Below are 13,924 nucleotides of genomic sequence, written 5' to 3'. Positions count from 1 at the left end.
GGGTCTTAAAGTGAGCAGTACAGACACACCTCTGAAGGAGGTTGGGATTGTAGGGGTTTTAATCTAGGATACTCAGTGTATTAGGGGACTCTGTGTGCAGATCAAAGATGACAGTAGGAAAAGGCAATGCAGAGAGAATGGGACATGTTTCAACCCGAGCTATGCTCTTTGCTTTGTCACTTAAAAAATATTTGACTGTAACCTGCCAGCCTTGATCTCGTATAAAAGTTACTTTTCGTTGCTTTAGTTATGTTTATGTGATGAGGAGGTGCGTGTCCCCTAGTGCAAGTACCAGAGGCATAGGATTCCTAAATTAGTTGCCTGACTTGTTTGCTGGAAGCCAAACTAGGCTGCTCTGGAAGAGAAGCAAGTGCTCTACAGTCCTGAGGCATCTCTGTCTCCAGCTCCTGGCCTTGAACTCTTAATCCTCTTGTTCTGCCTCCACCTCCTAATTGCTGAGATCAAGGATATCACCACCATATCCAGCCTCCATTGTTCATGGATCCTACTATATAAGTATGGTCACTACTATATGAGTCTCCTGTACTGGTCAAAATTCCTCTACTGTTTGAAGCCCTTCTTTTACCAGATATAACCGTATTTCCACTATTCAATTGTAATTCCCCATCTTTATCTTTTTTTCATCTAGCCCTTAATTTTTCTCATATTTGTGGATCTAATCTGATAGCTGGAAAGTAATTTTGGATGATACTCTTTTATTTCATTTTTGTGTTTATTAAAATATAGATCCTTTGTTTCAATACAAGTGACTCTTTTTGGCTGATGTCCATACAAGAATTAATTGTAAGGTTTTTATAAAGTACACTCTGGAAAGAGAAAGAAAAACATGAAAAATGTGATTGCTGTGACAGTACCATTTGGGACATAACCTTAAAATTAACCCTTGCTAGGAAATAGGGTCTATCATAATTCACTTAAAATCATACTCAAGCTGAGTATAATAAGTTGCACACTGATCAGAATACATTATCATGTGCAAATCATTTTATATTTCACCTACAGTCACTGCTCACAGACCAACACAGGGTTCTTCTGGTTTTAGAGGCTGCCCTGGAACTAGCTTGTAGGCTAGGCAGGTCTTGACCTCACAGGATCTGCCTACCTCTGCATCCTGTGGGTGACACCAATGCCCGGCAGATCAACACAGTCTTAGGAAGGAGAATACAATACTGAAGATTCCACCTTGTGGTATCCAGAAATAAGAAAGCCAAATAGCCATCTCTGTAGCTTGGCAAGACTTCCCATGGAGGGATTAGAACTCAAACCCAGCCACATAACTTTCTACATACCATTTGTCCTGCCTGTAAGATGTGCTGGAGTATAGGAGACACAGAGCTTGTGGGAGTGGCCAACCAATGACTGGTCCAGCTAGAGACCCTGGCTGTAAGAGTGAGCCCACCCTTGATAGTGCCTGGAGGGTCAGGACCAAGAGGCTGGACAGCCCAGAGACTTAGCTTCTGCAGAGACTGGAGGACTCTGTAAGCAGGTTTTTCATGTCTGGCTCTCACATGGACTCTAAGTCTTCATATGTATCAGAGTTTACAATGTCTGAGTAACATGCAGAAGGGCTAGAGATGAAGTTCTTCATAGAGAGGGTCGCATCCTCCTGTCTCTCTGGTTCATCTCCTCTAGTTGTAGTCTCTATATGGGGCCCTGAACCCTGAACATGGAGATTTCTGGGTCACCAGCTTACAGGGGACATGCCCTGATTGATCTCCTTTCAACACATACTATAAAACACAGAGAGAACCTGGCTAAAGCTCAAGGAACTGAATGAGACAAGGCATCATTACATACAAGTCAAATGCTCTACCATGTAGTCAAGCCCCAGAATGTCAGAAAATTTGAGAGTATTTGGTTGTTAGTGATGCTGTTTATATTTTAGAGCTGTGGTTTCAGTTGTAGAAAACAGATTGGTTTGAAACTCACTTTGCAGATTATTCTGCTCCAAAACTCCCAGCCATCCTCTTGTCTCAGCTGGGGGTGTAGCTCATCTGGTTGAGAGCTTGCCTATGCATCAAGCATCCCCTGGATTTGATCCCTTGCCCCCAGCTCCACATGACAGCAGCTGTGGTTGTTCATGCCTGTAATCCAAACACAAACGTGGAGGAGGAGGGAGCATGTGAAGTTCAAGGTCTTCCTCGGTTGTAGTCAGAGGCCACCAGGGTAAGTGACATCCCAACTCACAACAGCAAAGGGCTAAAGACACTACAGGAACTCGAGTGGACCTTACTAAAGCAAGGACAGCATTGAAACAGGTGCCAAAGCTGTGCAAGAGGACGGCACCCAGTCTAAAGTGGTTGCTGGTCTGCAGAACTGGGCCAAGGAAAAGAGGAAAAGAGGAAAGCTGTATCTGAATGTGAATTCAAGTGGTCACAGTGGCTCAGGGGACCATGCTATGCTGCAGTCCTGGGGCAGAGCTGGGGGTCCATTTTTGGAGATCTGGTGACATAAGCACCAGTGGTCTGGTGGCATAGATAGTGTGAAGTGCCAGGTGTCCCTCTTTACAGGATCCAGGAGAGGGTTTGCAAACCTAAGTGATTTTTTGTGTGTGATAACATCAAATAGCACTACAAGGACTGGCTGTTTGAATAAATGTTTTTTTTTTCTGTTTGTTTGTTCTTGTTGTTGTGGTTTTGTTTTTGTTCTTTGTATTGCCTTGGAGCCTGTTCTGGAACTAGCTCTTGTAGACCAGGTTGGCCCTCAACTCACAGAGATCTGCCTGTCTCTGTCACTCGAGTGCTGGAACTAAAGTCGTGTGCCACCACCGCGTGGCTGAAGGGTAAGTTTTTAATGGAAAAAGTTACACACATTATGGGAAGTCTTGGCATTTGAACACAGATGGAATATTTTCCTGCTATAAAATGAAGGCACTTGGAGTTCAAAGCTACTTTATGAAATAAAAATATAATTACATTATTTCTCTGCTCCCTACAATTCCTTCCTTTTCTTCCCTTCCACATCATTGTCAAGTTTGTGGTGTTATCCTTAATTACTATAGATTTATTTATATGCAAATAATACATAAATCCAATCTTGAGTCCATCTAGTATTGTATGTGTGTATACTTTTAGGGCATTTTGTTGGTTAACCATGAGGGTTCTCATCCCTAGGAAAGATAAACAATAACTCAGCTGTTTTTTTAATATATTGTATTTACGCTTTCTCCTCCTACCTCTCCTCTATGACCCTCCTTATCTCTCTGCCTATCCCCAGCCCCCATCTACTCCTCCATTTCTATTGAGTGGAGGGTTGGTCTCCCAGTGATACCCATCAAGATGAAGGCTGGCTGAGGCAACCCTGTATGAGGATGAGGGTACAAAGCCAGCAAGAGTCAATTGCTCCTGCAGCAACTGTTAAATCCCACAAGAAGACCAAGCTACACAACTGTCACATACATGCAGAGGGCCTAGGTCAGTCCTGTGTAGCCTCCCTTGCTGTCCATCCAGACTCTCTGAGCGCCTATGGGCCTAGGTTAATTGGTTCTGGGGGTTTTCTCATGATGTCCATGACCCATCTGGCTCCTACAATTCTTCATCTCTTCAGCAGGATTCCTGAGGTCTGTGTAATATTTGTTTGTGGTTCTGTACATCTCTGTCCATCAGTTGCTAGATGAAGCCTCTCTGATGACAGTTGGCTAGGCATCAATTTATGAGTGTAGCAGAATATCACTAGGAAACATTACATTGATTGTATTGCCAGTAGTGTTTGGTTCTATGCTAGGTCTCTGGGCTGTCTAGCCTCTGGTTCCTGACCTTCTAGCCAGTGTCAGGGCTCTCTTACAGCCAGGGTTTCAGGCTGGACCAGTCATTGGTTGGCCACTCCCATAAGTTTTGTGTATCCTATACTCCAGCACATTTTACAGGCAGGACAAATTTTTGGTTGGAAGTTATGTACTGGGTTGTTGTTTTAATCTCTCCTCTGGAAGTCTTGCCAAGCCACAGAGATGGCCATTTCAGGTTCCCTATCTGCCATGACTTTCTTATGTCAGGATGCCAGCAGTTTTTAACCACCTATAATTGTGTGTGTGTGTGTGTGTGTGTGTGTGTGTGTGTGTGTGTGTGTGTAGAGGGGGGAGGGTTTGAAGTTCTCAGTGTTGTTCATCACTGTGATTTCCATGATGTCCAAGTTAAAAGAGCTATCAGGAAACAGTTATGGTGTCACATGTCACATACCTAGAATCTCAGCTCTTGGGACTGAGGCAAGAATGTCAATATTTAATGATTATAATCTACTAGCAAGTTTAAGTCCAGCTCAGACTGCTTAGTGAGTCTAACTAGGCCGAACTGGAACACACAGTGGAACACTGTCCTAAAAAATCATAAAAATTGAAAATCTGTGCCAAGGAAATAAGATCATTTGGTCTGTACCTGGTGCACAGGTTTCTAACTCCAGCTACCCTGGATGCCTAAGTATGGGGACTGAAGCTCAACCTGCCCAGTCAGTTTAGTGACATGCCATTTAAAATGAAAGGTAAAGACTGGGATTGCACAGTGCTGGTTAGTTTTTAGGCTTTTAGGTTAAAAGGGAACCTTTGCTGGATGTGGTGACTCACACCTTAAATCCATGCACTCATGAGAAAGAGGTAGATGGATTTTCATAGAGTTCATGGTCAGCCTGGTCTACACAGTAAATTCCAGGACAGCCAGGGTTCACATGGAAATCCTGTCTTGAAAATTGAAAAAAAAAAAAAAAAGAAAAATACCGGAAGAACAATACAAGAAGACGGAGAGAGTACAAGAGAAAGGGAGAGAGAAAGGAAATAAGGGAGGAAGAAAATAAAGAAACAGAAAGACCCTTGTAGCAAGTTCATGGGGGCATTTTCTTGAATAGTGATTCATGTGGAAGGGCTGAGACTATTCTTGGTTGGGCAGTGTCCACATGGGCAGATGCTCCTGGGGAAGAGGAGAAAGTAAGACAGAAATGAGCAGTCCTCTATCCATCGGTTGGGCCTCAGTTTCTGCTTTGAGCTCCTCAGCTGACTTCCCTTCATGATGAATGGTAAGCTATGAGGTGAATAGACCCTTCTCTCCCCATGTTTAGTTTGTTCCATTTTTATCACAGTAACAGAGAAAGTTACACAAAACAGCCTTTGGCATTCCCTGTGTTCAATTTTCAATCCCACCAGAAACACATGCGTGCCTGGAAGAAAGGTTGAGGCTCTGCAGTTGGGTGTGTATTTGTACACTTGTTTGTAATTTGCTGTGGGTCATACCCACAGTCTTGTGCATTGTAGACAAATGTTCTACCAATGAACTCTCTCCTGAGCCAAGGGGGTGTGTCCTTAGCTGGACTTATGACCAAAGCAGGACAGCATAAAATATTTGGGATTTGATAGGGAAGGTTTGAACTATTCTTGTTCAGACACTTAGAAATTAAAGATGTCAAGCCAGTTGTGTGGGAATAGGCCCTTAATCCCAGCACTTGAGAGGCAAGGTCAGGAGGATCTCTGGGTGCTCAAGGCCATCCTGATCTACATCTTGAGTTCCAGGACAGTCAGAGCCATGTAAGGTCATGTCCTCACTTCAGAGGCTTAGGAAAAAGGATTGAGAGTGTGAAATCAGCCTGGACTATGCAGTGAAACTGTATCGGGAATACGATGACCTACCTTTCTTTCTTTCTTCCTTTCAATTTTTTTTTTAGGGTTTCTCTGTGCAGCATTGGTTATCCTGGAACTCACTCTGCAGGCCAGGCTGGCCTTGAACTAAGAGATCTGCCTGCCTCTGCGGTCCAAGTTCTGGGATTAAAGGCCTGTGCCAACAGCTGAGCTATAATGGCTAATATAGTTGCCAAGACCTCTCTGTATCTGGAATGAACTAAAACACATGGAAGACTTTTTATTTTTTTTAAATAAAGTCATCAGGAGTAGGAAGAGGAGGAAAACCACAGGATAATATCTCTTTACATTGTCCATAATTTCCAAATGAAAATAAGATCTAGGACGTAATTATGACTTACACGGTACAGCTATCTCATGTACAAAAGCATTATACATTTAACCAGGACATAATACCATTTAAACTGATATAATTTCCCTTGTATAGCCACAAATGCATTTCACTAAAAGACAGCCAAAAATGAATTATAAATAAAAGAACCATATGACCAGCCCAGTACCTATGGCAATGAAGAGAAGCCAGGGTGCTACCCGGTGGCAGAATCCAGAAAGGAAAAAAAAAAACAAAAACAAAAAAGAAACAAACAAACAAAAACCCAGCAGACACCAGAGAGCAAAAGTAGCATGTACTAGAGAGTGCCACCTTGTGGCGGAATCCTACTCAGAGTCAGCTCAGCTTTTGGGGAAAGAAGACAAAACAAAAACACCAGTGACAAAATCAAGAATCTAAGCAACCACAACTCCCTCTGTCAAACTTGTCTGCCATGCATTTGATCATTCATACAGTTGGCCAGGCATTCATTCAAGCAAAATCCAAACCAGATGCAGGGGGCCCTTGTGCAGGTAGACAGGAAGAGATTCTTGGGAGAAATTTTTTTCTCACACCAGGAGGAGGGATACCAAAAGGACCGTATCTCCCTAACCTGGAGGAAGGCTAGAGCCCCTAACCTGAAGGGGACCCACCAGTGCCTATTGATGTAATCTGAAGGCTGTCTTCCTCAGCCAGATTCACACCTGGATTCAGTGTACAGGCTCACATCTAAGTCTCATTAGGACTTTGTTTCCATGTTTAGGACCTCCCTGCACCAACGAGATGATCAGGAGCCCTGGAACCTTTGTGTGGAAGAGCCCCCCCGCCTCCCCCGCCCCCCCCCACCACTACTTCCTGGCCTCTGGCCTGGCAGCAAGGCTGAGTCATGGCAAGCGTGGAGACCTCAGTGGGACCTCCAATGCCATGATGCACTGGAGATAGTTACTGACAACCAGACTGATAAAACCCATGAAAACTTTGAGGTCCATTTTATTGACGGCCAGACCAAGAGTGGCTTGAGTATTTGAAGAGCCTCATGGTGCCCTAGTTCATAGACAAAGCATTTGTAAAGGCAAAACCACAAAGGTACACCAAAGAATTGATGGTCAGAGTAACCTTAAATACCCATTCCTGGCAGGGCTAAGTACTTATATTAGCCATAGCGTGTCGATTGTTTTGGTTAATGCATTGGGAGGATGGTCAAGACCATGGAAATATCTTATGTGTTGCCAAGGCAAGTGGTAGTGTTGTGTGGAATGGTATAGAGGGCCAAAACCCATTAAAAACAAACACAAACTGGAGTCAGAACAGGACAGCACTACCTTAGTCATTTCACTCTGACCAGAACCTGGGCCTTCTCTGTCATTTCACGGTGTCCAAAGGAGAGTCTTTACTATTTAGAACCTACTAGGCAGGGGTCCACCAATCACATAGACTGGGATGATTGTGGACACATCATTTGCACCATCGAAGACATTGGTCAGTACCAAAGGGGATAATTCTCACCTCCTCAGTAGCCTTCAGTGTATCATAATACTAGGGAGTTCTCCCACCAAAGGAATACATTAATTGTTATAGCCCCTTCCCTCTGAAGGACAGGGTTCAACTGCAGGATTAAATATCTCACCCTGGCAGTGTGGAGTAGCTGGACCACAAGACAGATTTGTAGGTTTGGTTCCCATGGGAATTGAATATGGTGAACTGGGATCGGCATCTCAGGACAGGTATGGATGACAATGAGTTGAATATGCCCTTAGTGACAGTTTTCCTAGACCAGGGTCTTCGGTGGTGGTCCAACATTGTCTGGCAGAATTGGGCGGGGTGCAGGACTTTAGTCTGCCAGTCTCACCCATCTCAAATCCTGGAGTTTTAGCTTACTGGTGCATGGGAACTCATGTAGATGGCTCCACTGTGTTCCTAGGGGTTAATTGAGTCACTGACAGGGTGGGGTTATTCAGGTACCTAACAAGAAAACAAGCTTAAAGTTCTTTGAATAGATGGTGTGTGTCAGAGTATGGCTGGAGATGAGGTTAAGAGTGTACAGTGTTGTCCAGCATCCTTGCAATCATGTCATGATAACTTTTCCTTGTTTATCCCCATGATCTCACGTCAGTTTTACATAATAGCATCACAATATGTAGCATCACAACTTTAAAAATTCCCCAGTCTTTACAATTCAAACAATTTCAAAGTTCCATTTAAAAATTTTTATTTTATTTTATTTATCTATTTATTTATTTGTTTGTTTTACAACTTTTGGCCCTTCACTGAGAAGGAATAAGATGAAATAGAGATTCCAGAATAAAAGTGCTGAGGGACTCTGGCTCTAAATCAAGAGAAAGTTTCTTGATCATGGAGCTGGGTTGACAAACAATTGTCCTCTGTTGTCTCTATCTCCAGAGGGGTAAAATAAGATGGCTGTATGTGTTATACCCTGTTTAATGGGGTACACAGATCTAGTTAATATGTAGGTAAGCACACTATCAAGTGAGGTGTACCTAAACTTTAAAGTTGATATAGAATGGGTAACTGTCTATGCAAAATAGACACCCAATTCCTTGTGATTATGTATCCACAAGTGACTTTTTATAAAAAGTTTATTATTTATTCTGAGTCTTTTCACCTCATCTATCTTGATACCATTCATTCATCCCATGCACTCCTTTCCATCTGCCCATTGCTCCTGCATCCACATATCACCCCACCCACCCCAAGAAGAAAATGAAATTCAAGAGAAAAAAAGGAAAACAAAGAGAGAAAAAAAATGGAAGGATTTAAAAATGTCCTCATGGAATTTGCAGTAAAACAAGTTGTATACCCCTTTGTCCTTACATCTCTACTTGCAAGAGTTCATAGCAGAGTCATTGGTCCAGTTCAAGATCCTGATCTTCATTGCAAGTTCAATGCTGGGCCCCCACCAGGACTCTCTCTGGAATCCCCCCTGTTGTAGAGATACTGCAGCTTTCCATCTGAGGGTCAGGTCCCTTCACTTGCTCCAGCAGATCTCAGATGGTGTGGATATTGGTCCAAGTTATAACCCTAGGTTTGGGTCTGGGCAGCTGAAGGTTGGTCCCCTAGATGGGAGGTGGTAACAGCGCTCCATGGTCACAGTCTCAGGGCTGGAACAGCAACACCTGTGGCTAACAACATTGGCTCTATAGTGTGCTCTCCAGAGTGTTGCAGCTGGTGTGGGTCAGGGATGGCTGTCACACTCTAATCTCCATAGGCTCAGCACTGGCCCCTGCCTCAGGCCTTGATGGGTGGGTATAGGGGCAACTTTCCTCTCCCCTTGCCACTTCAAGATACATGGGTAATGTGGACAGATCTCCCATGCTCACGGTGGGTGGTGGTTCACCCACACCTCGGCTATCAGGGTTGGCTCAATTGTGCCGCTCTGGCCAGGTGCACGACCTCCTCTCCAGATCATTGCAGCAGGTGTCAGGGGTGGTCGTGGGGGCGGGGGTGGGGGGGTCATGGATGGTTGTTCTCCCACTCTTCTGACCACAGGGCCATCTCTCCATCCTGACTCACATGTTGAAGGCGGGATGGGGGGTGTCACTTTTTCCCTCTGCCATGCTGCCACAAGAAAGATGGCTAACGTGGAAAGCTCTCCCATGGTCACAGTTTCTGTGCTGTCTCTCCCACACTGTGCTTACAGGGTTGGATATATTGCACCACTCTGTTGAGGTGAAGATCCTGCTCTCCAGAGTGTTGAAGCTAGTGGCATCAAGAGTGGCTTTCCAACTCTTTTGACTGAAGGAACCAGACCCTCACTCAGCCCTCTGTGTTAGCAACTATGACAGGCCACAGAAAAGACAAGTAGGACTCTGACTCACACAAAGAAACTCCAGGTCCCCTGGCCTCGTGGAGCCTAGGGCCAAAACTGAACACAAGAAACTCCACACCTGCCCAGCCTCCTAGATACTTGGTTCCTAGGGACTGTTTGCCTACAAAAGAAAGTCCAAGTGAGATCAAAACCACCCCTGTGGTTCCAGTATACAATTCTAAAAACTATTGCTATGTTCAATGCTAAGTGTTCAATGCTAAAAACTATGGCCATGTTCAAATAACAAGACCGAGCCATAGAAACCACAGAATTTTCCCTTTCAGTACTGGCCAATGAGAGTAATTGGTACACAGGCATTTCTTGCAAAATATGACTTTGAAAAATTCCACTAATTGTTCCCAAATGTCAACCAATCAGAAACTACCCTGTATCTACTTATGCAATCCTATGATTTTGTCCTTTAAATTCTAGCAATAAACAAGGGACTTCATTCCCTCTGGAGGCTGCTAAGTCAGCTTGCTAGACCGGGTTCCTATCATGGTTGGATGAACAATAAACCTTGCTTTTGCAGTTTGGTGGGTATGTCTGCGTGGTGGTCTTCTTGGGGATCTTTGAGACTTAGGCAAAAAATGGCCACAAGGCCAGCTTTCCCATCTAACTCAGGCATTGACAGGCATCAGGGTGGGGTGCGGGGAAGGGCAACTCTCCTCTGCCCATGTCATGACAAGACATATGGGCATTGGAGACGACTGTCTCATGCTCACAATTTGGGACCTGGCTTTGTTTCACAAGTACTTTATACACTGACAAACTTGTGTTGATATTGTTTGTAACCCTAACTAATAAAGCTTACCTGAAAGCAGAATGCAGAAGTAAATCACTAGTAAACAATACACCTAGTTAAGAGCTAACCTAGTAGTTAGCCACACACCTAAGCCACTACAAAGAAGAGAATGGAAGCCACACTATTAAACCCAATACACAGGAGACAAGGCAGACAGATCTTTGTGAGTTCAAGGCCAACCTGGGCTACATGAGAGAGCATCAGTCGAGCAGAGAAACAGAGCTCCCGTCACTGATCCCAGCATGTGGAATGACATGCCTTTAACCCCAGCACTACAGAGGATGATAAGGCAGGAGTCCAGGCTCTAAGTCAGTATTTAGTCTGCAGGCATGCTGAGGACAGGATTGTCCCCTCCATGGCAGAGGTGAGAAATCTCTAGTGGTTGGCTGCTTTGCTTTTCTAATATTCAGCTTGAACCCCAATATCTGTCTCTCTGTCTTACTATTCTTGCTGCACAAACTCCTGATGTCCTTTGACTCGATCCATGGTGCAGGAGCCCAAACCCTGGAACCCAGAGCAAACTGGGGTGTTGCTCAGTAACTGACTCAACCCACACACCTGAAAACTCTGTGTCTTCACAGTGTGATGCTGGGGACTGATGTCAGCAGCACACACAAGTCACACGAGTGCCTTGCTCCAAACAACATCTCCATTTCAATTAGCAGGTTTGTTTGTACTACTTCCTTGTGAAATTGTGTGTGTGTGTGTGACAGAGAGAGAGAGGGGGGGGGAGAGACTGACAGATAGACAGACAGAGACAGAGAGGGAGAGAGAGGGAGATAGTGTGGTGAATTGTGAGGATTTGTGCTTGTGAAAGTAGGGCCCACACAGGTCAGAACTTGTCTTATCACTTGAAGCCCCCTTGAGGAGCATCTGAGAACTGCCTGAAACCAAACTTGGGTTCACTTAAAAAGCTGTATGGGGCCAGGCAGTGGTGGCCCATTCCTTTAATCCCAGCACTCTGTAAATAGAGGGAGGCAGATCTTAAGTTAGAGGACAGCCTGGTCTATGAGACCTAGTACCAGGACAGCTTCCAAAGCCACAGAGAAACCCTGTCTGGAAAACAAAAATAAAGAAGGATGATGATGACGAGGAGGAGGAAGAAGAAAAAGAAGGTGTAATGGCTCTTAAACTATGAGCCTTCTCTCTATCTCTCTCAAACTATGGGAATTTTTTTTTTCTAAGACAATGTTGTCTTACTCGGCACCCTAGACTGGCCCAGATGTCCATATTTGGTCTACCTTGGCTGACAACTTCATCCACCTCTCTCAGAGTTTGAAATGCTGACATTATTGGCATCAATATATTCATTTTTTTACTTCTGTCCAGAAAGCATTGGTTGAGGAGTCCTTAAATTTAGATGCATTATGGAATTCACATCATCAGTACTAACATTTAAGAAAAGAACTCTTGTTATATGTGCTCAGTAAAATTCTCATGAAGAATAAACCTGGGCAATAATGTATTACTCTAGTGATATTTTATTACACACAAGAATGGGCTATAGGCCTAGGGAAATATTTTTTTCTTAAGTAAATCAACAGAGACAACAACTGAAGACTTAAAATACAATAAAATACAAGTCTTTTTTAAAGTAAATGTTTCATACCAGTAGAGGGACTTAATGTTTATTGAGCACCTTTATGTACATAAGGCTACTTCATAGACTTCAAGAGTCCACAGGAATATGAGCCTATAGATTTGAAGCTTGCATGATAGACATGGTGAATTATGGTGGCAATCTCAGTGAGGCAAGAAGAAAATCAAGATTTCAATGCCAGTGTGCAGTACATGAGGCTATCAAATTAAAAGAAAAGTTTGAATGTAGAAGAAAAATTAGTGTCACAAGCCCTGTTCACTTTGCACTGTGTTGTCTTCCTTCCTGCAGCCTCTCTGGTGGTCCACCGTGATTGTGGCCTGAGATCACTGGATGTTAATCCTCTGTGGTCCCTAGAAACATCCTTCAGTGGAAGTGCCAATTCTGACCACTGTACGTTAGCACTTTTTGTGCAAATAATTGAACGGCCACACAAATGACTGTGAGGAATGCAGAGGCATAGCCCAAGACTGACAGAAGAGTCACAAAAGATTTTGCTACCAATGAGAACTGGACCTCTTCTTCATTCATTAGACACCGGTGTTTTTCATTCCTGAGTCATTGGACCGCCCTGAGCCTGAGCCTGGTGTGAGGTTAACAACTGAGAAAGACCCCAGAGGGAGAGCATCCAGGTTTACAGGTACAGGACAAAGTCCCTGGTTAGCCCACCCTGACAGAAACACTTAGAAATGCAAAATTGTGCTTCTGAATCCAAGAGACTCTACTTGCTCCCTTGATCCCATGGTCCTCCCAGTCATCCTCAGCCTGCAAGATCCACCTTCTGGCACATCATTTAGTTTCCAGCAATCTGAGCAGTGTGTGCAGCCCTGAGCTCTGCCACCCCAGATGTCCCCAATTTTCCATATCTTCAAATATGGAAGTCATGTTCCCTTATTTACTGCCAGTAAGAAGAAAATCTGGGCACCAGGTCATAGAGAAAAGGCACCACATTAATGGCAGACATTGTAGCAGTGAAGAGCCTCTTGGGATGCCTATGGCCTGGGGTGTATTCATGAGAGCAGAACACATATTTATCCACAGACAAAACCCCGGCAATGACACAGGCTCCAGAGGGGCATCATGCTCCATCATGCTCCAGTTGGCTGTGTAGTGCAAAAGGTCTTTCAGAATGGGCAAGAGAAGTCATTGTCCTATACACTGACTTTGGTGTACTTTGGAGCCTTAGTGGCCAACTGGGTACTGACTAAGGGACTGTGAGGCAGCAGAGGAAATGAAAATATCAGTGCATTCATGTGCAACTGCTAAGACACTAGGAAAAATAAGAGAGATGCACACAACACAAGATTCTCTTACATGGACATAAAATATACTGCTCTCTAAAAACATTAGGGAAAATCTAAAATGTACATAAATGAGAAAGGGCAAATATATTGGTCAGTGGGAGAGTGGTCACCTCACACGTGGAAGGTTGGAGGTTAACTCTCAAGGATGACACAAACACAGAAAGGAAAAGTCAATCAAACGATGCACATTTCCCAGCTTGCTTGCTTGCTTGCTTGCTTGCTCAATTGATTTGCTTTTTCCTATGGGGGTTGGAAACCAGGATCACACATATGCACAGGAGACAAAATATCAAGCAAAGCACACTGACTCTTCCCTCCCCTCCCCTTTCCTTCCCTTCCCTCCTGTCCCCTCCACTCCTCTCCTCTCCTTTTCTTCCTTTCTCCTTTGATGCTTTCCTTTTCTATGTCTTCCATTCCTTTTTTCCTTTCTTCTCTCTCTCTCTC

This window comes from Phodopus roborovskii, unplaced genomic scaffold (genome assembly GCF_943737965.1).
Source record: "Phodopus roborovskii unplaced genomic scaffold, PHOROB, whole genome shotgun sequence".
Taxonomy (NCBI): domain Eukaryota; kingdom Metazoa; phylum Chordata; class Mammalia; order Rodentia; family Cricetidae; genus Phodopus; species Phodopus roborovskii.
The sequence above is the reverse complement of the archived record's forward strand: the minus strand, read 5'-3'. Positions refer to the sequence as shown.